Genomic DNA, 25809 nt, shown 5'->3' with positions numbered 1-25809 from the left:
CAATTTACTAAAAGATGTTGAGGACAATTCGCTAGCGAAAGATCGCTAACGAACTTTTGAGCCCTTACGCCAGATGAATTTTGACTCAGGCGAACAATCGTTACTCCGCAAATTCATCTGTTGCGAATTTCCCATTACGTTACCCCTTTCGCCAGAGTCTGCTTTGCCAGGTTATACCTGCCAAACTGATAACATAAAGCTACAGCCTCCTCAATCTTATGCCAGTGACATAAGATTGTTAAAAAAAGTAAAAAAAAAAAAGACAAAATGCTGGCTTTTTGTTCATATTTCAAAGTGGGATTATGTTTAAAAGTTGCAACTGTTAAATATATTTTTTTTAAATATTTTTTAACCATTTGAGGGGCATGCCACATTTGTTTTAGGGTGAGCTCATGTCTAGGGCATTAGAGGATATATTTTATCTTTATTTTGATTCCTTGGACATTTGTAATCATGAGTGGCCACTTCAAGCATTTGCACTAACATCTTTAATGAAGTTGCGCTAAGTGTGGCAGAGCATTTCGAGGCGAAAATTTGCCCTTTGGTAAATTTGCCCCACTGTCCTTTTAGAGAGACTGGGTGATTGCGCTGAGGTGGGCACAATATCTGGCAAGTGCTTTGGCTAATATTTATAATTGATCTTGGGTTAAAATACAGCTCTGAAGGAATAAGCTAATGTAGGCATCCTAAGTGATTTGTGTAAGGTACAACCCTATGACAGCATCCCTCAACATGTCATAAAAGGCTGTCATCAATACATTAAACGGTGCAATAAGTCAGAAATGGTTCAGTTCACATTCTAATAGCTAAAGTGACTCTAATTTCCTCGCACGGACAAAAAGCATCAGAGCGCGGCCTGATACAATCATTGTTTTACTTCATTACTTCCAGTTAAAGTCACCGGTACAAAGCCAAGGCGCCCGGTTAATGTGAAGAACGAAGGAATACCTTTGTGGATTGTCTTTTTCCCCACGCATATCTTGCCCGATGCATTTTACTCATGTATAGAGGTGGGAAAAGTTACCAGCTGGGTGCAAAGGTTCCTATCCTGGAAAAGGCCAGTGCAACTTCAGTCTCATTCCTGGAGCTAAGGATTATTACTAGATTAGTTGGCTAATTAATGCACTGGGATGTCTCTTTCTCGTGATTAATAAACAGTTTCACTTATTTACTAATGCAAATGAAGTGTGCAAAGTGTCATTTCAAATGCAAATCACAATGTTTCTTTGCCCATAATGTAGCATTTTTTTCCCATAATGGCAGCTGGAGTGAGTGTCAGTTCCAGGCTGGCAGTAGCTACAGGCTTCCCCTGCGTCAGTAGGCAGAATTGTGTATTTGTAAGTGACATGGGTGACCATAAGGAGACTTTGCCACAGATCAGTAACCGTTTTACAAAAAAAAAACACCCCACGTAGACCCCACTGCCTCCTCCCCCCAGCCTAGCTGCCCCCTGGGGAAACACCCTAACTTTATACTTACCCCTCTGCTCAGATTCAGGTATAGTAGTTCACCACAATCATCTTCAGTAATCTGAGTGGGAGACCGGTGAAGTGGTGCATGCGCATTTGGAACAATTTCCCGGTCCACGACAACTGCGCATGCGCCAAAATAGACGGAAATTGCTGAAGCGACAGAAGAAGACACAAAAATCCGGAAGTGGGGTGGGGCGTAGGGGTTTTTTGGAAAACAGTTGAATTCTTCTTTAAGTGAACTTCTGTTATATTATAAAATGTCTATAGAATTATTAGGAATTTAAAGGGATACTGTCATAGGAAAAAAAAATTTTTCAAAATGGATCAGTTAATAGTGCAGCTCCAGCAGAATTCTGCACTGAAATCCATTTCTCAAAAGAGCAAACAGATTTTTTTATATTCAGTTTTGAAATCTGACATGGGGCTAGACATATTGTCAATTTCCCAGCTGCCCCAAGTCATGTGACTTGTGCTCTGATAAACTTCAATCACTCTTTACTGCTGTACTGCAAGTTAGAGTGATATCACCCCCCTCCCTTTTTCCCCCCAGCAGCCAAACAAAAGAACAATGGGAAGGTAACCAGATAGCAGCTCCCTAACACAAGATAAAAGCTGCCTGGTAGATCTAAGAACAGCACTCAATAGTTAAAACCCTTGTCCCACTGACAGGGGTGCTTCGCTAATGAGGCAAGTTGAGGCTGTCGCCTCAGGCGGCAGCGCCCCACTAGGTACCAGGGGCAGCAAAAATGCTGCTCCTGGTACTTTAAGAGCAAATTTCCAGGGGAGGGGGAGCAGCAGCAACTGCTGCTGCCTCAGGCGGCGGAGGGGCCAGGATCGCCCCTGCCCACTGAGACACATTCAGTTACATTGAGAAGGAAAAACAGCAGCCTGCCAGAAAGCATTTCTCTCCTAAAGTGCAGGCACAAGTCACATGACTGGTGGCAGCTGGGAAATTGACAAAATGTCTAGCCCCATGTCAGATTTCAAAATTGAATATAAAAAAATCTGTTTGCTTTTTTGAGAAATGGATTTCAGTGCAGAATTCTGCTGGAGTAGCACTATTAACTGATGCGTTTTGAAAAAAACATGTTTTCCGATGACAGGATCCCTTTAACAGTTCTCTTCTCGTCTTTCCAACTTTCAAATGGGGGTCACTGACCCTGTGATTGCTCTGTAAGGCTACAACTTTATTGTTATTGTTATATTTCATGCCTCCCAACATTTTGGAAATAAAAAGAGGGACAAAAAAGTTTTTTATTACCACGCCCATTTTTTGTGGTCACACCCCCTAATATCCATGTTTATTTTATAAAATTTGGCAGGTTATGAAAGTTTGAACATATTTTTGTGTTTTATTTTTTCAGTTATTACAGTTTTGCTAATGAAGGTGAATTGCCCTTTAAGTCGAACTTCTCCCAAGGGACCTGTTATCTTATATTGTTACAATTGCTTATTTGCTTATCTCGAAATTGTTACAAAAGTATCTTATCTGCAGCTGTGGCTGTTCTGGGCTCTCTGCCAAAAGCCAATTAAGTTAGAAACTTTGTTTCTTTTTCTGGCTGTTTAGTGCAGAGAAAATCGAGACTTTCCAGTACAAACGAGGGACTGTGGGTTGAGCTGTCAAAAGAGGGACTGTCCCTCTAAAAATGGGACAGTTGAGAGGTATGATATTTTATTACTTAAGTGTCTATTAAGGACCTTCCCATTTTCTTCCAGTCTCTCATTCAAACCACTGCCTGGTTGCTAGGGTCAATTGAACCTTAGTGACCAGATAACTGCTAAAATTCCAAACCACAGATCTGCTGAACTAAAAGCTAAATTATGTTTTGAAAAAACACACCATATATAAAAAACAAAGACCTGGTGCAGCCCACTGTAAAAAATACAAAATATTTATTAGGACATATTGGGCTAAGGCCCAATATGTCCTAACAAATATTTTGTATTTTTTTACTTGCTGGCTTATTTCTTTGGAGGAACTCACATCTGAAATTTCACAAAATAAAATAATCAAGTTTATCTTCTCTATCCCTCTCTCAGCATCTGTTTCTCTTCATTCTGTCTTCATGCAGGAGTTGGGTGTCAGATATTTATTGACAGTTAGATCCAATATATCTTATAGGGGGGCTCCTTTTGCCTAGAAGATGTATTAGAGCTCACTCTATTAAAATCACCAGACATCATGTCTCTCTACATGCAGGATTTGTGCAAAAGGCAGTTATTTTGTTACATTTTGTTTGTACAGGGGTCAGTTATTTGAGTGAGCTCTAATTCATCTACTAGGAAAGGAGCCCCCTATAAGATATATTGGATCATTCATCCGACACCCAACTGCTGTATGAAGACAGAATGAAGAGAAACAGATGCTGAGAGAGAGAGAGGAATAGTGAAGATTGAGACGTGTAAGGCAAATGACTTTCTCGAGAATACGAAAACCATAAAATAGCAGATCTAAAATGATATTATGGAATAAAAATATTTTCATATCCATGCACGTTACATGATATTTCATTTACAGCCACTTTCTCTGTCCTATTAGTTTAGCCTGATAAAAATGCTTCAGATCTTGTTTGGAGACAGAAATCTCTTCCGAATGGAAATGGGCTACTTTCTATTCCACTTATCCCCTGATAGCCTGTAACAGTTGATGCAAAAAATGAATACAAGAGTGAGATGAAAGAGCGAGAATGGAAAATTACATTTTATCTGTATGCAAACTTTGGATTTTTGGAATCAGAAACTAAACTAACTTGTTTTGACTGAATGTCAAACAGATTCAACGAGCTGAGCCGGAAAAGCAACAGGAATAATATTTAGCTCTAGACTTTATTGCTCTGTTGTGCTGGATCTTTGGTTCTTCAGAAGTATATTTTAAAGGGATTTAAAACAGATGCTATCCAGGTTACATTGCAGGGCATAAAGAACATACAAAAGAGAAGAAAGGGGCAGCAAATCAGTCCAGACAAAGCCCCACTCCTGTGATATTTCTGGGCTGTGGCTTTCAGGGGTCTTGAGTTGAAGCCACCCTATTCTCAACTAACATGATTGTGCCAGTTTGCCATTAGCCTCTAAACTAAAGACTCGTAAATGTATAAACACAATTAGAAATAACAGTACAGGTATGGAATCCGTTATCCGGAAACCCGTTATCCAGAAAGCTCCGAATTAGGGAAAGACTGTCTCCCATAGATTCCATTTTATCCAAATAATCCACATTTTTAAAATGTCCTTTTTCTCTGTTTTGATAAAACAGTATAGTGTACTTGATCCAAACTAAGATATAATTAATCCTTATTGGCGGCAAAACCAGCCTATTGGGTTTATTTAATGTTTACATGGTTTTCTAGAAGACTTAAGGTATGAAGATCCAAATGACAGAGAGATCCATTACCCAGAAAGCCCCAGGTTCCAAGCATTCTGGATAACAGGTCCCATAACTGTAGCAGAAGTTACTCTTCTATAGTTCCAAGATAGCAAATAAGCCTTCACCCTCACTGCACCCTAATTGGCATACTCCATGAACTTATTGGTGTGCTCCATTTTAAATCCTTTGAATCATTTAGATCATTTAAAACACTGTTGAAAGTGTTATAGCTACCCCTACCCTTATTATATGCTGCCTTAGGACCAGTTATGGTGATGAATTATTAAAGAATTCTTAATCAGAGGCAAGCAGCCCCACTAATATATAAATATGCAGATACTGAATGTTGCATGAACACAGAACACCTTTTAATAATGAAAATAACTACAAAAGTAAGTTATTTCAATGCATTTTTTGCTCGACAGACAAACGGCCAATGGAACGATGTGTTCTCCTTGTCTCATGGAATAACATTCCTTGGCAAACAACCACCTTGGGTAATATGTGTTATCACTTATGAGAAAAACATCCCTCGAAAACACAACCTCATCTGACTTTCCTACCCACATAAGAACACATCCTACACTTCTGAGCAGTCACGAATCATATCTGAGAAGACAACCCTACACTTCCTATGACTTTCTGAAACGCAATCCGAGCAATCTGTGTCCAGCTGGTTATTCACCCACGTGTAGAAATACCTGATAAGAAACTGTCTGACTTGGGCAATAGAGTTGCATTGCATATTATAAGATCCAATATCTGTTCTGGAAGAAAAAAGCATATAAACGGCTGACACTTGGAAAGGGAATGATGAACAGAAAACATGCATTTACAAAAGCAATAATAAAAAAAAAATAGAACCAAACATGTTATACACCATTGCTTAAAGGGTTCACCTTAAAACAAATTATTTAAGACAGAAAAAAAACAATAAATACAAATAATTACTGTTTACATCATAGTTTATTTTTGAGTAACTTTCCCTTGATGCATTAGGGGTAGTGTGCTAAAAGGCAAAAAATGTGCCCAGGTTTATTAACCTATAGTATTTATTACCGTTCAAAGATTATTTTCATAGAAAACAAACATCAGAAATGTAATGTTTTCTGACATTGCTTACTAAAAATAAAAAATAAGCTGGGCAGTAGATGCGTCCTACTCACTGGTTGCTGTCAGCCTTTAGACTTGGTGCAAACTTTGCAACTTTTTCACATTACCCACATTCAGTTATTTTCTGGCTTCAAATTATCTTCTGCCAAACGTTTCCTTATGCTTATGATTTCTGATGTCACTGTAGGCATTTTCAGATATTTCTTCTTCAATTTCTTCATTTAGGGGCCCATTCACCAAGTTCGAGTGAAGGAATAGAAGAAAAAATACTTTGGATTTTGAAGTGTTTTTTTGGCTACTTCGACCATCTAATGGGCTACTTCGACCTTCGACTACGACTTTGAATCGAATGATTTGAACTAAAAATCGTTTGACTATTCGACCATTCGATAGTCGAAGTACTGTCTCTTTAAGAAAAAACTTCGACCCCCTAGTTCGCCACCTATAAGCTACCGAAGTCCATGTTAGCCTATGGGGAAGGTCCCCATAGGCTTGGCTATCTTTTTTTGGTCGAAGGATAATCCTTCGATCGTTGGATTAAAATCCTTCGAATCATTCGTTTCGAAGGATTTAAGCGTTAAATCATTAAATCGTTAATTAACCCTCGATATTTGACCTTTGGTACATCTGCCCCTTAGAGTTGTCATTGAAGCTGAACTCTAGGTTCTCTCCTGTCTATTCCCCTTCCCCCATTGGCAAAATACGTGAATTATCTCACGGCGGATGCTGAAAAGTTAAGATCATAGGGACGCCCGTTCAACCCTCTTCTTGCCAGAGGTTACAGATACTTTAACAGTAAATATAAATAAAAAATTCCAGTTATACTGTCATATTGTGTCAACCAACAGTGCTAGTGGTTCTTTAAGGATCTTGTTTGTTGTTGAGTGTTCCTATTACAGTTATGCAATACTTTTGTCGTCTCTAATACATATCGGTACATGTATTTCATTTGAGACAGTTATACCTTTTCTTTATCAATCTCACAAATAAAATACATAGTGATAAGGCAGGAAACATCATTCCATCCTCCAGATGATACCATCCAGCACAGTCTTCCTCCTCATATGCATTGTTGGGTTCTCCCTGGTGCCACTTATTGAAGGTCCTCATTGGAGAGCGATCTGAATACACAAAGTGGCCTTCTCTTTCCAAGTCATTGATCCCAATGAAGACTCTTGAGAGGCCAGCTTGATTAATATAAGAGGCAATCAAGCTATTCGTTGCTTCGTCCTTTGGCATGCTGAGGGTCCCACCTCGTCCCTGGCAGTAATTCTGAGCATCAATGTACTTCTTCTCTTCCTTTACCAGAAGATAGATTTTTGTATCCGTCTCTCGCACTCCAGCAACAACTGCGGGGGAGGGCAATGCTGAAAAGTGAGCACTCGTATTTCTATAACAATCTTATTGCACATTAAATCAAGCAAATCTCAAATGTCAGCCTGATATACAGAATTCATATAGATTATACTTGTCCAGGATTCAGCAACTGCCCTCATCATCATGGTGAAATTTGTAGCAAAATGTTCACATATCAGCAATAAATTTAAACGACACCAGGAGGCTCAGTTACGATGGAATGCTGGGAAAGGAAAATGCATTTTGGGCGACATGGAGACCTGAGCTCCATTTTAATAAATTAACTCTTTCCAAACTTGCCTTTGGATGAAAGGCTCAGTATAATTTTTTTGGTTTTTTCCATCATCTTTACATTGAAAGGCAAATGCTCTGCTTGCTCGTACCATGCATGGGGCAATGAATCATATGTCATCATAGTTATTTCTGCCTCCCCCGGTCTGCCATTAAATGCACTTTTGCTTCTCAGGAAAACCCAACATGGGCAAACAGTCTACAGTATGAGAATTATACATACCATTTTTCACAAATTTCACTTCTGTAGCCAGCTGAGCAACTTGGATGTCCATTTCTCCAACAGCCTTTCTTAGCTGTCCACATTCACAAGGGATTCCTACATGAAATAAGAATAATTTACATTTTGCTATAAATATTCAGACCACATTGGATGATATCAGTCAGTTTCTGTGAGCACTTATTTATCTTATTTATCATAAATTTGGATTCCTTATTGTGGCCACTAAATAAGGAATCTGATCATTCCTTTTGTTTTAGTGGTTATCATGTTCTTAACTTTATGTCAACCTTCCTTGTTCTTATGACAAGACCCACACCTTTAGACTTTTATATACAAGCCATTGTGTCATCTGTACAACTACCTTAAGTATTAAAGGAACAGTAATAGCAAAGAGCATTAGTATTTTAAAGGAATGACAATATAATGTAGTTTTGTTCTGCACTGGTAAAACTGGAGTGTTTGATTCAGAAACACAACTATAGTTTATATAAACAAACTGTTGTGTAGCCATGGGGGCAGCCATTCAAAGCTGAAAAAGGGAAAAAAGGCACAGGATAGACAACAGATAAACTCTGTAGTATACAATGGGATTATTCAGAATTTATCTGTTATCTACTGTGTATCCTGTGCTTGAATGGCTGCCCCCATGGCTACACAGCAGCTTGTTTATATAAACTATAGTAGTACTTATCTGTTATCTACTGTGTATCCTGTGCTTGAATGGCTGCCCCCATGGCTACACAGCAGCTTGTTTATATAAACTATAGTAGTACTTATCTGTTATCTACTGTGTATCCTGTGCTTGAATGGCTGCCCCCATGGCTACACAGCAGCTTGTTTATATAAACTATAGTAGTACTTATCTGTTATCTACTGTGTATCCTGTGCTTGAATGGCTGCCCCCATGGCTACACAGCAGCTTGTTTATATAAATTATAGTAGTACTTATCTGTTATCTACTGTGCTTGAATGGCTGCCCCCATGGCTACACAGCAGCTTGTTTATATAAACTATAGTAGTACTTATCTGTTATCTACTGTGTATCCTGTGCTTGAATGGCTGCCCCCATGGCTACACAGCAGCTTGTTTATATAAACTATAGTAGTACGTATCTGTTATCTACTGTGTATCCTGTGCTTGAATGGCTGTCCCCATGGCTTCAGCTAGGGGTGGGCGAATCTGACCCGTTTAGTTTCGCCAAAAATTCGCCGCAAAATGTCGCTGACACCCATTACAGTCTATGGGCGTCAAAATAGTTTTGATTTGGGCGTCTAATTTTTTGACTCTCGTCTTTTTTTTTTTGACGCACAACGCCATACAAGTCTATGGGCATCATTTCCGCGACGAAACAAAGCGACAAAATTCACCCATCCCTAGCTACAGCAGCTTGTTTATATAAACTATAGTAGAGTTTCACATTCGTTTTACCAGTGCAGGACAACACTACATCATATTCTCATTCCTTTAAACCTGACTGTTTTGCCAACCTGACTGTCCCTTCTCAGCCTGTCAGTTAGAGTTTCTAATGCTATCAGACTGCTGAAGCTCAAATATGGCAGCCCCCTCATAGAGGAACATGAGAGATCCGATGGGTAATGTAAAAGCATCTGCAAATACTTTTATGGCAAAATTATAGATAACATGGGAAGACAATATGGTTTAATTCTTGGGGGTATATTTATCAAAGAATGAAGTTAGAGATCACCACAGTCCTCTAGAGTGTAATTCTCCATTCATTTCTATGGGATTTTTAAAAGAGTATTTATCAATGGGTGAAAGTGAAAGTTCATCCTTTGATAAATACGCCTTTCAAAATCACATAGAAATGAATGAAGAGTGATGGAATTTCACTCTAGAGGACTGTGGCGATCTTTAACTTCACTTTTTGATAAATATACCCATTGGTGTCAGTATCTCTTTAACACAGGAAGGAAGTTAAAGGAGAACTAAACCCTAAAAATAAATGTGGCTAAAAATGCCATCTTTTATATAGTGAACTTTTTACACCAGCCTAAAGTTTCAGCTTGTCAATAGCAGCAATGATCCAGGACTTCAAACTTGTCACAGGGGGTCACCATCTTGGAAAGTGTCTGCGACACTCACATGCTCAGTGGGCTCTGATTGGCTGTTGAGAAGCTAAGCTTAGGGGTCATCACTAATTATCCAGCTAATTGCACTGGTTTCTGTGCTGCCATGTAGTAATTATCTGTATTAATTACTAAACAGCCTAATATTGTGACATTTCTATTCTATGGGGGTTATTTATCAAAGTCCGAATTTATCTCAATATTTTCTGTTACAAACTTCAATCAAATCTTCTCAAGTTTTTACGCTTATTTATTATTAAATTTTCCTGAAAATTTGCTTTGCAGGAAAAAATCAGATTTTTACATTTGTTTTGGATTTTTCATATGATTTTCACGTTCTTTTGTCGGATTTTTCACCCGAAAACTTCGGGGTATTGCGTGAAACCCAGCGCACATCAAAAAATCATTGGGACTTCTTCCATTGACTTATATGCAACCTCGACAGGTCTGAGAAGCCGGATTTTCAGATTCTGACTTTTCCATCCTAAGGGTTTAATAAATGAAGAAAAATTTGTGATTTTTTAAAAGTCAGATTTTATAAAATAAAATCAGGAATTTTTCGTGATTTTTGCATTTCGCGTTTATTAAATAACCCCCTATGTGTACTGTATATTGTGAGTGGGTCCCTAAACTCAGTAAGTGACAGCAGCACAGAGCATGTGCAGTGAATCAGCAGAAAAGAAGATGGGGAGCTACTGGGGCATCTTTGGAGACACAGATCTTCCCTAAAGACCTGTGGTTGCCTTGGGCTGGTACAGAAGCCCAAAACAAAAAGTACAACATTTCTAGCTACTTCTTTAGTTAGGCTTTAGTTCTCCTTTAAACAAGATATTTCTATGCAGCCTATTGAACATCATTGACTGGGCAAACCCAACCATTCCCCAAGATCCCTAGAGGCATGCCAGACCTCTGCAATGTATAATTCATGGCATAGCATTAATTCAGCATATGTACACTATAAGGGGCACATTTAACTATTGGTCGAAGTAAAATCCTTCGACTTCGAATATCGAAGTTGAAGGATTTACCACATTTCCTGCGATTTTTCGAACGATTTGAAGGATTTTAATCCATCGATCAAACGATTTTCCTTCGATCCCAAATTGGCTAGAAAGCATATGGGGACCTTCCCCATAAGCTAACATTGATACTCGGTAGATTTTAGGTGGCGATGTAGGTGGTCGAACTTTTTTTTAAAGAGACAGTAGTTCGACTATCGAATGGTCGATTAGTCGAACGATTTTTAGTTGGAATCGTTTGATTCAAAGTTGTAGTCGAAGGTCGAAGTAGCCAATTCGATGGTCGAAGTAGCCAAAAAAATACTTCGAAATTCGAAGTATTTTTGATTCTATTCCTTCACTCAAGCTAAGTAAATGTGCCCCTTAAAGTTCTCAAAGATGATTTAAACATTAGCTGTGCACACAAATTGTGTAATAAACATAATATGAAATTAAGTGCCTCGGGTAATTTGGCATTTGTTTGTGGGGCTGGCAGTTTCCAATGTTCTAGTAAACAAATTAGGAAAATACATATCCCCCTGGCCTTCTGTAAGCAGCGAACAAGATGACACACTACATAATTAGGAAAAATTAATTGAACATTATAACATTACCTGGCTCTCCATTAGGCCCTGGAGGGCCGATCTCACCAACATCCCCCTTTTCCCCTTAATAAAAAAAAATGAAAAGAGTTTAAACAAATAGTATTTTTTTGTGTATTAAAACACATCTGCACTGTAATTTGGTTATATTGCAGGGACTGATAATTATATGTAAAGTCTCCTAATCATTAGTCTTCATATATGTATCACATTGTTAATTAAAGGGGGGTTATTTGCATTACAAGCTGCAGATTTGAATATTTTAGGGATTAGTTTACCTAAATACCTAATATACTTTTAGGATATTATAGAGCAATACCTGGAGTTAATTGTATGAGACTACAGCTCTGGGTAAGAGGAGAATAAGTGAGAGAATGAATTTGCTGTACTGGATTAGTACCTTCATAACTAGTGATGGACGAATTCGTGGAGAATTTCTGTCTTTCGTTGTCAGCCAATAAATTTACTAAATTGCCACTAAAATTTGACTGTGTCAAAGTTTTTTGATGCCTGCGACAATTCTGACACCGGCGACAATTCCAAAGCCGGTGACACTTAAACGTACACCTATTGACTAGTCGCCGGCGACTATTTTGCCGCCCCGCAAATTGACGCTGGTGTCAAAATTCGCAGGACAAATTTGCCCATCACTATTCATAACCTTAAGTAACTAAGCATGGGTCCATGTTAGATGGATCAGTTCAATCTAGTTTCTTTCGGCTCAGCTGGTAAGAACCTAAAGAGCCTTACTATTTATGGAAAAGAAGAAAATAGTCTGTCCAGTGGATATGGTTAGCAGGAAAGGTAACACTGGATATACATGATGAGGACTCTAAATAAACAAGAGACAAATAGCTCAACTGCTCCTGTGCACTGCACCTTCATATATATATATATATATATATATATATATATATATATATATATATACTCACAAACCTACCGTACCTTTCGAACCTAGAAGACCAATCTTTCCATGACGACCCATGCTTCCTTTTATTCCTTTATCACCCATTTCTCCTGCAAAAAAATATTTATAGATGCTTTTAATTCTCAAATATAATTCAATACATTTGCAAAGTTTTCAATTGCAGGGAAACCTTGCAATATCCCTTTGCTGTCTGGATATATTATTCCTGCTGTAATCATTCTCTATCCCTGGGTAAAATCAATTAGTTCTGAGGGTTCATTACAAGTTTAGGGTACAGGCTTTCATGGGTACTCACATAAACTTGAATATTTTTGTTAGGATCCTGCCGTGTTTTTCTGTGACTATAGTGTGTGTCACTGAACCAAATCCATTGCAATGCTCTAGTTAGAGATTGGTTGGTCTGTATATATTCCAGTGATCTGAGTGGCTTAAGGGTGGACTAGTTGCACTGACCTGATTCAGGTTAGTTATAAGAGTTTTAAATTTATTGAAAGAGGTAACAAAAAAAATATTCTTTAAACCCTACATTACAACATAAAGCATGTAACATAGTAACATAGTAAGTTTGGATGAAAAAAGACACACGTCCATCAAGTTCAACCTTTTAACTTTTTTAACCTGCCTAACTGTCATTTGATCCAGAGGAAGGCAAAAACCCCAATCTGAAGCCTCTCCAATTTGCCTCAGAGGGGGAAAAAATCCTTCCTGACTTCAAAATGGCAATCGGACTAGTCCCTGGATCAACTTGTACTATGAGCTATCTCCCATAACCCTGTATTCCCTCACTTGCTAAACACCATCCAACCCCTTCTTATACCTATCTAATGTATCAGCCTGTACCACTGATTCAGGGAGACAATTCCACATCTTCACAGCTCTCACTGTAACAAACCCCTTCCGAATATTTAGGCAGAACCGCTTTTCTTCTAATCGGAATGGGTGACCTTGTGTCAGCTGGAAAGACCTACTGGTAAATAAAGCATTAGAGAGATTATTATATGATCCCCTTATATATTTATACATAGTTATCATATCACCCCTTAAGCGCCTCTTCTCCAGCGTGAACATCCCCAATTTGGCCAGTCTTTCCTCATAGCTGAGATTTTCCCTTTACCAGCTTAGTTGCCCTTCTCTGTACCCTCTCTAATACAATAGTGTCCTGTTTGAGTGATGGAGACCAAAACTGTACGGCATATTCTAGATGGGGCCTTACAAGTGCTCTATACAGTGGAAGAATGACCCCCTCCTCCCTTGACTCTATGCCCCTTTTAATACAACTCAAGACCTTATTTGCCCTTGATGCTGCTGACTGGCATTGCTTGCTACAGCCAAGTTTATCATCTACAAGGACTCCAAGGTCCTTTTCCATAATGGATTTGCCTAGTGCAGTCCCATTAAGGGTATAAGTGGATATTTTTACATCCCAGGTGCATGACTTTACATTTATCAACATTGAATCTCATTTGCCACTTAGCTGCCCAGATTGCCAGTTTGTCAAGATCCTGTTGCAAGGATGCCACATCCTGGATGGAATTAATTGGGCTGGATAATTTTGTATCATCTGCAAACAATGATACATTACTTACAACACCCTCCCCTAAGTCATTAATGAACAAGTTAAATAAAATTAGACCCAATACCAAGCCCTGAGGGATCCCACTAAGAACCTTACTCCAAGTAGAGAATGTCCCATTAACAACCACCCTCTGTACCCGATCCTGTAGCCAGTTTCCTATCCACGTGCAAACGACTTCATTATGCCCAACAGACCTTAGTTTAGAAAGCAGTCGCTTGTGGGGCACAGTATCAAACGCTTTGGCAAAATCCAAATAGATCACATCTACTGCCCTCCCCACTATCCAGCATCTTACTTACCACATCATAAAAAGCAATCAAATTCGTCTGACATGACCTATCCTTCATAAAGCCATGCTGATTGCTGCTCATGATGCCATTCATGGAGGGGTTTCTTTCTAACCTTGGTCTCTTGCCCCCCTGCCCTTATTACACACTATTTTAAATTTTAGTTTGGTTTATCATTAGCATACATCGAGCATTGTTAATCATGGAACAAATATACCACTCAAAATGATTTCATAAAAGCTTTGTTTCAGCATTTGGAGTTGTTCTTTTGTCTTATTTGTATTTCTGTCTATGGATGGAAGCCATAAAATTCCCTTCTGCACCTTCGCTATATGTCACACATGACAGCCCATAAAGAAGCAATGGGTATCCAGATGCTGGAAATACTTTTCTTGTTAATTTGATCAATGAAATGTCACTGTTAATAGATGTCAAAAAAATAAATATATCGCCAACGAACTATTCCGTCAATAAAATCCCCCTGCTGGAGTTTATACTACGATTGCCCATGCGAGCCCGCAAAAGGTGAAGCAGTAAAGCTTTTTATTTGTCTAAACTTGCTGCACACACTCAGGGGCCCATTCACTAAGTTCGAGTGAAGGAATAGAATAAAAAATACTTCGAATTTCAAAGAATTTTTTTGGCTACTTCGACCATCGGATTGGCTACTTTGACCTTTGACTACGACTTCGAATTGAACTATTCTAACTAAAAATCTTTCGACTATTCAACCATTCGATAGTCGAAGTACTATCTCTTTAAGAAAAAAGTTCGACCCCCTAGTTCGCCACCTAAAAGCTACCGAAGTCAATGTTAGCCTATGGGGAAGGTCCCCATAGGCTTTCCAAGTTTTTTCTGATCGAAGGATAATCCTTTGATCGATGGATTAAAATCCTTCAAATCGTTCGATCTGAAGGATTTAATCGGTCGATCGAACGAATTGCGCAAAATCCTTCGACTTCGATATTCAAAGTCGAAGGATTTTAATTCCCCAGTCGAATATCGAGGGTTAATTAACCCTCGATATTCGACCCTTAATACATTTGCTCCTAAATCCGTGGTGAAGTTCACTGGTGGCCATTAATATTCTCTGCAGTGTTAGTTGGTATTACGAGACAAGAGATACGGCAAAATACATAGCAAATATAAATTCCTTCTCAGCCCACATCCATTGGCATGAAACAGGAGATACTGTTATTCTGCTATTATTCTGCTACTTCAAACAAGAGCATGAGCAAGTGCCAATATACTGGATATTACCATATAAATGACAGCTCTGCTATCGCTGCTTCTAGCAATGCATTCAGATAAATAGTTCCGTCTTTAAGAAAATACCCTGAGCTGTACTGACTGGTAATTGGCTCAATAAAAGTGTATGAAGCAGTTATCAAGGTAACACAGTTTTGTGGGTCATACTTACAGCAGGTACAAAAGGACAAAGTAGAATATAATGGTTTTGCTAAATTGCTCGCAGCAGTTGGCGGATAACATTTAAGAATAACAGGCCTTTTCTTATTTTTTTCCTTTTAAATCACTCATCGGAAACGTGTGTTTTCAGCTACTTAACACAATATGCATAAAATCAATCCGTGTCAAGTAATAGATTCTATAAATATGAACCTCTTGAAAGTGGTGCAGCGTAATATTTGATGAAATAGACACACTTTTTTCCACTCATTGATATATATATATTTAAAGGAAGGAACTTATGATGGAAAAAGTAGAAAAGTAGAAAAGTATAAAGCAATAAGGCTTACTGGACTCACCGCATTCCAGTTTTTGATTGCAAACATTGATATTTCTTAAGGCAAACTTACAGTGTGAGTCCCCGTACTTATACCTAACCCATAAAGGGCACATTCACAGTGCCCAATGGAGTGTGCAAAAAACAAAAATAGGCAATTGGGCATTTTTTTCACTTTACCCATTGCTTGGGGTATTGGGCATATAGCTATCAATTTAACAGTACAGAGACCTAGTACTGCATAATTCGCACATGCAAGTTTGGGAGTGGAAGATGGTGCAGCCCACATCTGGAACCTGTACTTACTGCCTTCCTATCCAGAGCTCCATGCAGAGAGAAAACATTTTGAGGGGAGAAAGTGCTGTCTAATACATTAAGGGACATGCTTTGTTCCCCTTACAGAGTCAGAGTGGGCTGGTGGGACAGAGGAAAAAACCTAGTGGACCCTGCCAACCCAGACCCAATCCCTACCTGCCGTCACTCCCCGCTGTTATCCCTCCCCTGATCAAGGCAAAAGTAAGTATAAGGTGCACGCTGTGGGGAGGGGCTGGTAGTGGGTGAGCAGGCAGGGGGCCCCAGGGGGTGTGGGCCCCAGAGCTAGCATCCCCAGTAGGTCTTGCACACCCTAGTCCAACCGTGGCCCCTTAATAGTAGTAAGTAGTAGTAACTCTTCTAGTTGCGCCCCCCGGGGGTTGTAAATTACCCTATAGTATTCAGTACAGTAGGGTAAACTCACTTTCCTGGTCTCATCCACATATATTTTAGAGGGTCCCTCCACATCACATTACCACCATCGGTTCCCAAAGAAAATGGATCAGAAAGAATGGTTTCCAGGGGAGGGTTCCAGGGGGGATGCAAGTCCTTTCTCGGTTGAAGGGTCTTCTAATATGTAGTATGAACAGCTAGTTTAGCGACAGACACAACTGTGATCTGCTAGAGCTTTGTATCTGCTTTGGTTGTCCCAATGCATTATATGGCAATCGTTTGCTCTATACACATACACCCTCTAGTAATAATATGTGGAAATAATGGATGTGCTGGTTACAATGTCTTAGATGAAAGGGGAAAACTGCTCAAAGAAACATAGTTTAGGTGCAAAAGTGCCTGGGATTTCTGTCTTGCTCTCCACCAACTCAGTTACTCAGGCCTGAGAGGGAGGACATTATTTTGGTTCAGGTTTCACAGGTGTCAGGTTGAGCCACAGGTGAGTGGCTGGCTGGTAGGAGCCTATTTGCTGCATATCATGGGTAAAGTGGATATTTGACTTGATGATAGGCTGGAAACATGCTGTTAAGTCAAAAGGTGATTTTATTAAAGAAGACAGCAGGATAAGTGTAGGGGATCACAAGATACACAAGTCCTTATACCAGGCCAGTGGTCAGAGGCAGGTGGCAAAAAACTGGGAAAGTCCAATAAACAGGCTGAGGTCGGAGCAGGCTGAAGACAAAGAGGAATCCAAATAACAGGCCAAGGTCAAACCAGGAGATCCAGACAAAGCAAGGCAGGGAACTGGACAAGGTTTCAGGAACTCAGGAACACAAACAAACAGGGACGGACCAGGCAAGGATTCACAACAGCAAACCAACAGGATCAGGCTAAGGAACTCAATGATCAAGCAACATGCATTGTAAGAATCAGGCTTATATAGGAGCCGAATTGTAGATTGCCTACACATGTTATTAACGAGGGAGGTGGAGGAGGTAGAATAGCCAGGAGACATATATCATGTACCATGGGAAAACAGTGTCTAAAGTTCCAGGTGATTCCTGACACACACGTGAGCGTAAAAATAGTGTAAACATGTTCCTTAGTTTGCTGTAGTTGGGGTGGTTATCATACTGGGCTTATTTTTAAAGTCCATTTTGTCTCAAATGTTCTAAATTACCCAAAACGCCAACAGTGTTGGCTTGAAGGATGATGTTTAGACAAGTGATTTAGCTGTTGCACTTTGTTTCTTACAAAGCTCGTGTTCCATGGATAATGTAACCTCTGTTTCACCACATTTTTTTATAGTAAAATAACAGAGCAGAATAAAAAAGAGAAATCCTTTAAGGAGAGTGATATGTACCAGTTTTCAACACAGGCTTCTCTTACAAGCTGACAAGCTTTCAAAAATAGCATTTAAGTAGGAATTGATAATATAGAGTGGAATGAATTTTGAGGGAGGGTGACGTTGTATATTTACTACTAGGCTATAAATGAGGGTATCAACACTTGAGACAAAAGCAGGACAGGGCAGGAATCAGAGCATCCAGGTTCAAGGTAACTTGACCTACAACAGGAAGTGATTGAGTTCAGAGTTGGGTCAAAGCAATACTACATGGCCTGGAGCATCACCAGCCCATCCCCTCTGCTATTGCTGATACTCCTCTACACCCCCATGGCTGAAAATTATTCTCCTACTGGTCTTCCTGCCAATCAGAATTACATCCCCCCCTTTTAACTGCATCCTAGGCCAGGGCTGCCACCAGGGGGACACAGGGGGGTACATATGTACAAGGCCCAGGCCCAAAGAAGGGGCCAGCTTGCTTCCCTTTTCAAATTAGCCGAGCCCCCTTGACAGTGCTGAACCGCCGAAGTCCCGTAGAGACGAAGATCCGAAAAACTGAAGACCCGAAGCTGCAAACTGAGCCGAAGCCACAAAAATACCCGAAGTGCCAACGACCTGAAGCCATGAAAGGAGCCGAAGCTGAAGTCTAGAAGCCGCGAAAAGACCCGAAGCCTCAAAAGGAGCCTAAGGTTTCCACTGAACACTAATGTATTTTTTTTTGTTTAATTAAACCCCTGGCCTCCAATGTATTGTTTTAATGCTGTATAGGCCCCTGGCCACCAATGTTATTTAAAAATATTCTGTTGGGCCCCTGACTACCAATGTTTCTTTTTAACTTGTAAGGGGGGGGGGCATGGCCACTAATGTTTTTTTTTAAAAAAACTTTTATGTGGGTCCTGACCACCAATGGCTTTTTATAACTTGTGTGTGGGGGGTGTTACCATTTTTAGCACTGTTTGTGTGGCCTTTTTACTGTGGTGTGTGGTGGGCAGGATCTGGGGTGGGGCTTGGGGGCTGGGCTGGGATGTGTGGGGCCCAGGAATTTTTGTTGTACGGGGCCCCCGTGATTCCAGCCTAACTCTAATCCAGTCCTAGTTGAGGATTTTATGGGTGATTTAAAGGTGATAGAATACAAATTATTATCAGGTAAAGCAGACTAACCCTACCTGAAAACTCAAGGATGAAAAATCATTGAACCAAGACCTATACAGAAATATTACAGATTGCAGAGTTTCAAAAATCATTTTCCTAAGACTAAACGTGAAGATTTAGGTACATCCCACTGTCTCATGATAACCAGTTATTACTGTGTATGTCTATTGTTTCACGCGGAAAAGTTTGAACCTGCGGTTAAGGGGCAATTAGTTGAGGAAAAGTCATGAAAAAAACATTATTTTTCCTGTTAATTTGACTTCACGGGGTCTTGTTTCAATGGCATTGTGATCTTTATCAGATTTATCCCCATCTTTATACTGTATTCAGTTTAATTCTTTAAAACACACTTTTGAATTATGCCTGTTTACATGAAGATTATGCTTTTCACTGGTCTGCGTGTTGAACTATGCCTGCATCAACCTTCTCAACCACTGAGAGTTTTCAGCAGACATATGGGGTAACTGTCCTGATGGACATGGGTCACTCTCTTCCTGCTGGTCTCTCCCTCCTCCCAACTCATTAAGTGGTTTCAGTTATTCCAACTAAGGGTCTTTATAAACCCATTACAAGCAACAACCAGTTGCTTGATCATTGAATCCTTATTGCCTGATCTAGCTTGCTCTTATTATTGTCCTGTGTTTCTTTCTCCTGGTTCTTGCCCATGTTCTCTGTTGCTTCTCCATTCCATTTCCCTTCAGGGCCTGAACTAGGGGTAGACAGAAGATGCGATGTGGGGGCGCTGGGCAGGTACCTGTTCAAAGGTCTTCTGCCTACCCCTAGTCCAGGTTTGCTCCACTGTTGCTCTCGCTCCTCTCTCGTGCCCTAACCTCTATCACTCTCCCCTCCGTCACTCCCGCCTACCTCCCTTCCCTGCCCTTCTCCTTCGTTGCTCTCTCCTCCCTCCCCTCTCTTCTTATGGTGCATGAGCACTCGAAAAGGCACAAGCACACATGGGGGGCAGGGTAGCTGACCAGGGTGCCCTGTTGTCTTGGCCCGGCCCTGCTTCCCTTTTGCCTGAACTCTGTTGGATCGCCTGGTATTTCACCTTGGCCTGTTTACTGGACTATACTCTGTCTTCAGCCTGCACAGACCTTGGCCTTTTTACTGGATATTCCTTGTTTGCCGCCTGTCCAGACCCTCTGCCTGTATCATGGTCCTGTCATTGCTGCCTGCCTCCAACCACTGGCCTGGTATAAGGACTTGTGTCTCTCTTTACACTTGCTCAGATTCTATATTCTTGTTCTTCCGTTGGCCAAGCCTGGCAATGTAGCTTATCTACATGAGATATTGTACAAGTTCGCTGAACACAAAACCTTCACTTAAAGAAGAACTAAAGCTTAAGTAAAGATGTAGGTTAGAAATCTTGTACATTACATTCGGCCGAATCCAAAATAGTGGATTCGGTGCATTCCTATATTAAATACAGGTATGGGATCCGTTATCTGGAAAACCCGTTATCCAGAAAGCTCCGAATTACGGAATGGCGATCTCCCATAGACTACATTTTATCCATATAATCCAAATTTTTTTCCTTTTTCTCTGTTTTAATAAATTAGTGCCTTTACTTTACTTAATCCAAAATAAGGACTATTGGGTTTATTTAATGTTTACATGATTTTCTACTAGACTTGAAGAACTAAATTACGGAAATATCTCTTACCCGGAAAGCCCCAGGTCCTGAGAATTCTGGATAACAGGTCCCATACCTGTACCTTAATTATAGAAGCAATATAATATATATCCCAGGTATGGGATCCGTTAACTGGAAAACCCATTATCCAGAAAGCTCCGAATTATGGAATGTCCATCTCCCATAGACTCCATTATAATGAAAAATCCAAATTTAATTAAATTTAAATCCAAATTTCAGGTATGAAGATCCAAATTATGGAGTGATCTGTTATCTGGAAAACCTCAGGTCCCAAGCATTCTGGATAACAGGTCCCAAACCATTATATATATTTTTATATACAAAGGAACGCCTCAGCATCACCCCAATATTTGTAGAGAACAGTCAATGTAAATGAAGAAGCAGCACTCGGGATCTAAATTGTAAAAGGTGTATTTAGAAAAATCACAACTGTGATTTTTCTAAATACACTTTTTGCAATTTGGATCCCGAGTGGCGTTACTTCATTTACATTGACTGTTCTATATATATAGAACAGCAGCTGCCCCCCCCCCTCCGCTGGAAATTCGCTTTTAAGTACCAGGAGCAGCATTTTTGCTGCCCCTGGTACCTAGTGGGGCAGCCTCAACTCGCCTCATTGGCGAAGCACCCCTGCAGTTCACATAAATATCCAGCTCCACATATATATGCTCACATAAATACAATACTTTTATTTTTGCACTTTAATTCCCATATGTATTTTATTTTAATTAATAAGGAGTCGAGTTGAGAAGGAGATGGCCATCACTAATACAGATGTTTATTTTAATTTATTTTAATTTATATAACAGTATGCAATACCTGTATATAAAGCCGTATTTGGGATAAAAAATAAGCTCTATAGAAATTACCCTTTTCCCCAGGAGGGCCAACTTTTCCCGGTCTCCCTGGAGAGTATTTCTCTCCTTTTTCTCCAGCATCTCCTATAATAGCAATAATAAATAAATTGCAAATAAGAGTTACTTAATCAAAATATTTTTATGGCTAAAAAATGTTTTTATTTTCACAAATGGCAGTTTCATACTAATATCTACAGTGAGATTTATTAGTTACCAAAACAATCCTCTTCAGGTTTTTCCATGCAGTAACTCAGCTATCCACTATAATACAGGTATGGGATCTGTTATCTGGAAACCCATTATGCAGAAATCCCCAAACTACGGGAAAACCATCTCCTATAGACTCTATTTTATCCAAATATCCAATTTATCCGATTTTTAAAAAAAGATTTTCTTTTTCTCTGTAATAATAAAACAGTAGCTTGTACCGTATATACTCGAGTATAAGCCGAGTTTTTCAGCATCCAAAATGTGCTGAAAAAGTCTACCTCGCCTTATATTCAAGTCAGCGGGCAGTAGCTGAGATTGCAGTCACTTTTAATCATTCCTATACCAACAGTTCGCTTGGGGAGAGACTGCAATATCACACAGCGCCCTCTGTTGGTTTTATGAAAGAATAACAGTGCACCCTCTGTTGGTTATATGAAAGAATAACAGTGACTGCAATATCACACAACGCCCTCTGTTGGTTATATGAAAGATTAACAGTGCGCCCTCTGTTGGTTATATGAAAGAATAACAGTGACTGCAATATCACACAGCACCCTCTGTTGGTTATATGAAAGATTAACAGTGCGCCCTCTGTTGGTTATATGAAAGAATAACAGTGACTGCAATATCACACAGCGCCCTCTGTTGGTTATATGAAAGAATAACAGTGTGCCCTCTGTTGGTTATATGAAAGATTAACAGTGACTGCAATATCACACAGCGCCATCTGTTGGTTATATGAAAGAATAACAGTGACTGCAATATCTCACAGCCCCATCTGTTGGTTATATGAAAGAATAACAGTGACTGCAATATCACACAACGCCCTCTTTTGGTTATATGAAAGATTAACAGTGCGCCCTCTGTTGGTTATATGAAAGAATAACAGTGACTGCAATATCACACAGCACCCCCTGTTGGTTATATGAAAGAATAACAGTGTGCCCTCTGTTGGTTATATGAAAGATTAACAGTGACTGCAATATCACACAGCACCCTCTGTTGGTTATATGAAAGAATAACAGTGACTGCAATATCACACAGCACCCTCTGTTGGTTATATGAAAGAATAACAGTGACTGCAATATCACACAGTGCCCTCTGTTGGTTATATTAAAGAATAACATTGACTGCAATATCACACAGCGCCCTCTGTTGGTTATATGAAGGATTAACAGTGATTGCAATATCACACAGCGCCCTCTGTTGGTTATATGAAGGATTAACATCTATGGCAATATCACACAGCACCCTCTGCACATGGTAGTGGGACAGTGGGACAATGCACACAGTAATCCGTTTGGCAATTCTCTGTCACCATCAACTTTGCAAAGAAGTCCGGTTGATCGCTGGGGGGTCGCTTTGGCGGAATGTGCGCTGCTGGGAGACAGGGCTGTAGTTGTGTCTAGGCTTATACTCGAGTCAATATGTTTTCCCAGTTTTCTTAGGTAAAATTAGGTACCTCGGCTTATACTCGGGTCGGCTTCTCGAGTATAACTAAGATATAATTAATCCTTATTGGAAGCAAAATCAGCCTATTGGGTTTATTTAATGTTTACATGATTTTCTAGTAGACTTAAGGTATGAAGATCCAAATTATGGAATGATCCATTATCCAGAAAATCCCAGGCCCCAAGCATTCTGGATAAAAGATCCCATATCTGTATTCATTTACATATTTATAGAAAAAACAAGTATGTTAGCAGAAAATACAGTGCACAATGTAATTCTGTATAATAATAATAATTAAAAGAGAACTTTTGAATGGGGAAGTATGGGATGCCAGCACACTCCCCCACCCCCACAGCGACAAAGGTCTTAAAGTGATACTGACACCAAAAAAAAACTACTTTTTTAAAATATCAATGTACATTAAAAATTACATATAGGTCATGTTGATCGTTTTTCGCTGATAGGGCTGTTTTGTAAGTAATTTTGAAGTTCCTAAACCTGATATACCAACCTGACTGTCCCTTCTCAGTCTGTCAGTTAGAGTTTCTAATGCTAACGGACTCCTGCTGCACAAATATGGCAGCCCCCTCATAGAGGTACAGGGGGGATCAGATGGTAATGTAAATGCATCTGGTAAATACTTTTATGGCCAAATTAAAATAGCATGAAAAGACAATGTTATGTTAGATGTAAAAAAGGTTTTAATTTCTGGTGTCTGTACCTCTTTAAGTCATTTAAGCATACACTATGTAGAGTGTCTTATTTTAGTTCTGCATGAAATGTCTGATGCTGATAAAGTAGTTAAAGCTTTGCCATTTGCTCCACAATATCCCAGTAATAACTGCGGATGGCTAATTGGAACAGTAAAAATCGCAATGGGATTAAAAGCAATAGAGGAGCAGGAATATCTTACCTTTCAGGCCAGGGACGAGTATCTGCACTGAACATGTCTCATCTGTGATGTGCTGACAATATCCAGATCCAAGCAATATCAGAAAGCCCAGGCTAATTATAGTCCCCCAGAATAACAGATCTTTCTTCATAATGAGGCAGGTCACTGAATCCTGCAAACAAAGAATGTATAAACAGGAAAGGGAATTAACAAGTTTTCCAGTCCGTTCTGCGCATTTATTTCATTTACAGGCACTTAATTCCGTAAAAGACACCTTACTCATGCACAACTGGCTTGTATGTTATTAACCCTGTTGTTTTCAGCTATTTACAAAAAAAAGCAGCGAGCAGGGAAATAATTTGATCATTATAAAAAGAAACTTCCCCGTGCCAGTGCCACCTTAATGAGGCAGTGTAATAAATACCCTCAACAGAAATAAGCAAGCAGTATATTATACACACACACACTTGTGTTTATTTCATATACGTTTCAGAACCCACAAAGGTTTTTAGCTACTCACAAAAAAAAAATCACAATCGAAAGGGTCTTTAAAAAAACTTTAAAATAAAGTGTCCAGTGTAATTACTGTAACAATATGACATTATGAAATGAAAATGTTTTCAATCTGATTCCTGAATTTTTATTTTAAAGGAACAGTAACGTCAAAAAATAAAAGTGTTTTAAAGTAATGAAAATATAATGCAGTGTTGCCCTGCACTGGTAAAACTGAAAACTGATGTGTTTGCTTCAGAAACACTACTATTGTTTATATAAATAAGCTGCTGTATAGAAATGGGGGCAGTCATTCAAAGGAGAAAAGGCTCAGGTTACACATCAGATAGCAAATAATCTATGTCTGTCAAATGGTGTTATCTGTTATCCATTACTTAACCTGTGCCATATAGTTGTTTTGCAATTTCTGCCATTGCTCCACAGCAGCTTGTTTATATGAACTATAGTAGTGTTTCTGAAGCAAACAGATCAGATTTACCAGTGTAGAGCAACAGTACATGATATTTTCATTACTTTAAAGGGATACTGTCATGAGAAAAAAAGTTTTTTTCAAAATGAATCAGTTAATGGTGCTGCTCCAGCAGAATTCTGCACTGAAATCCATTTCTCAAAAGAGCAAACAGATTTTTTTATATTCAATTTTAAAATCTGACATGGGGCTAGACATTTTGTCAATTTCCCAGCTGCCCCCAGTCATGTGACTTGTGCCTGCACTTTAGGAGAGAAATGCTTTCTGGCAGGCTGCTGTTTTTCCTTCTCAATCTAACTGAATGTGTCTCAGTGGGACATGGGTTTTTACTATTGAGTGTTGTTCTTAGATCTACCAGGCAGCTGTTATCTTGTGTTAGGGAGATGCTATCTGGTTACCTTCCCATTGTTCTTTTGTTTGGCTGCTGGGGGGAAAGGGAGGGGGTGATATCACTCCAACTTGCAGTACAGCAGTATAGAGTGATTGAAGTTTATCAGAGCACAAGTCACATGACTT

General features: G+C 39.5%; 1 pseudogene; it reads right to left on the bottom strand.

Moving 5' to 3' along the window:
• Positions 1-6527: 6527 nt before the first annotated feature.
• On the bottom strand, positions 6528-24801 carry LOC108717490 (annotated as a pseudogene).
• Positions 24802-25809: the final 1008 nt, after the last annotated feature.

The sequence above is a fragment of the Xenopus laevis genome, chromosome 5S, assembly GCF_017654675.1.
Source record: "Xenopus laevis strain J_2021 chromosome 5S, Xenopus_laevis_v10.1, whole genome shotgun sequence".
NCBI lineage: Eukaryota > Metazoa > Chordata > Amphibia > Anura > Pipidae > Xenopus > Xenopus laevis.
This window is presented reverse-complemented; position numbering and strand designations above follow the sequence as displayed.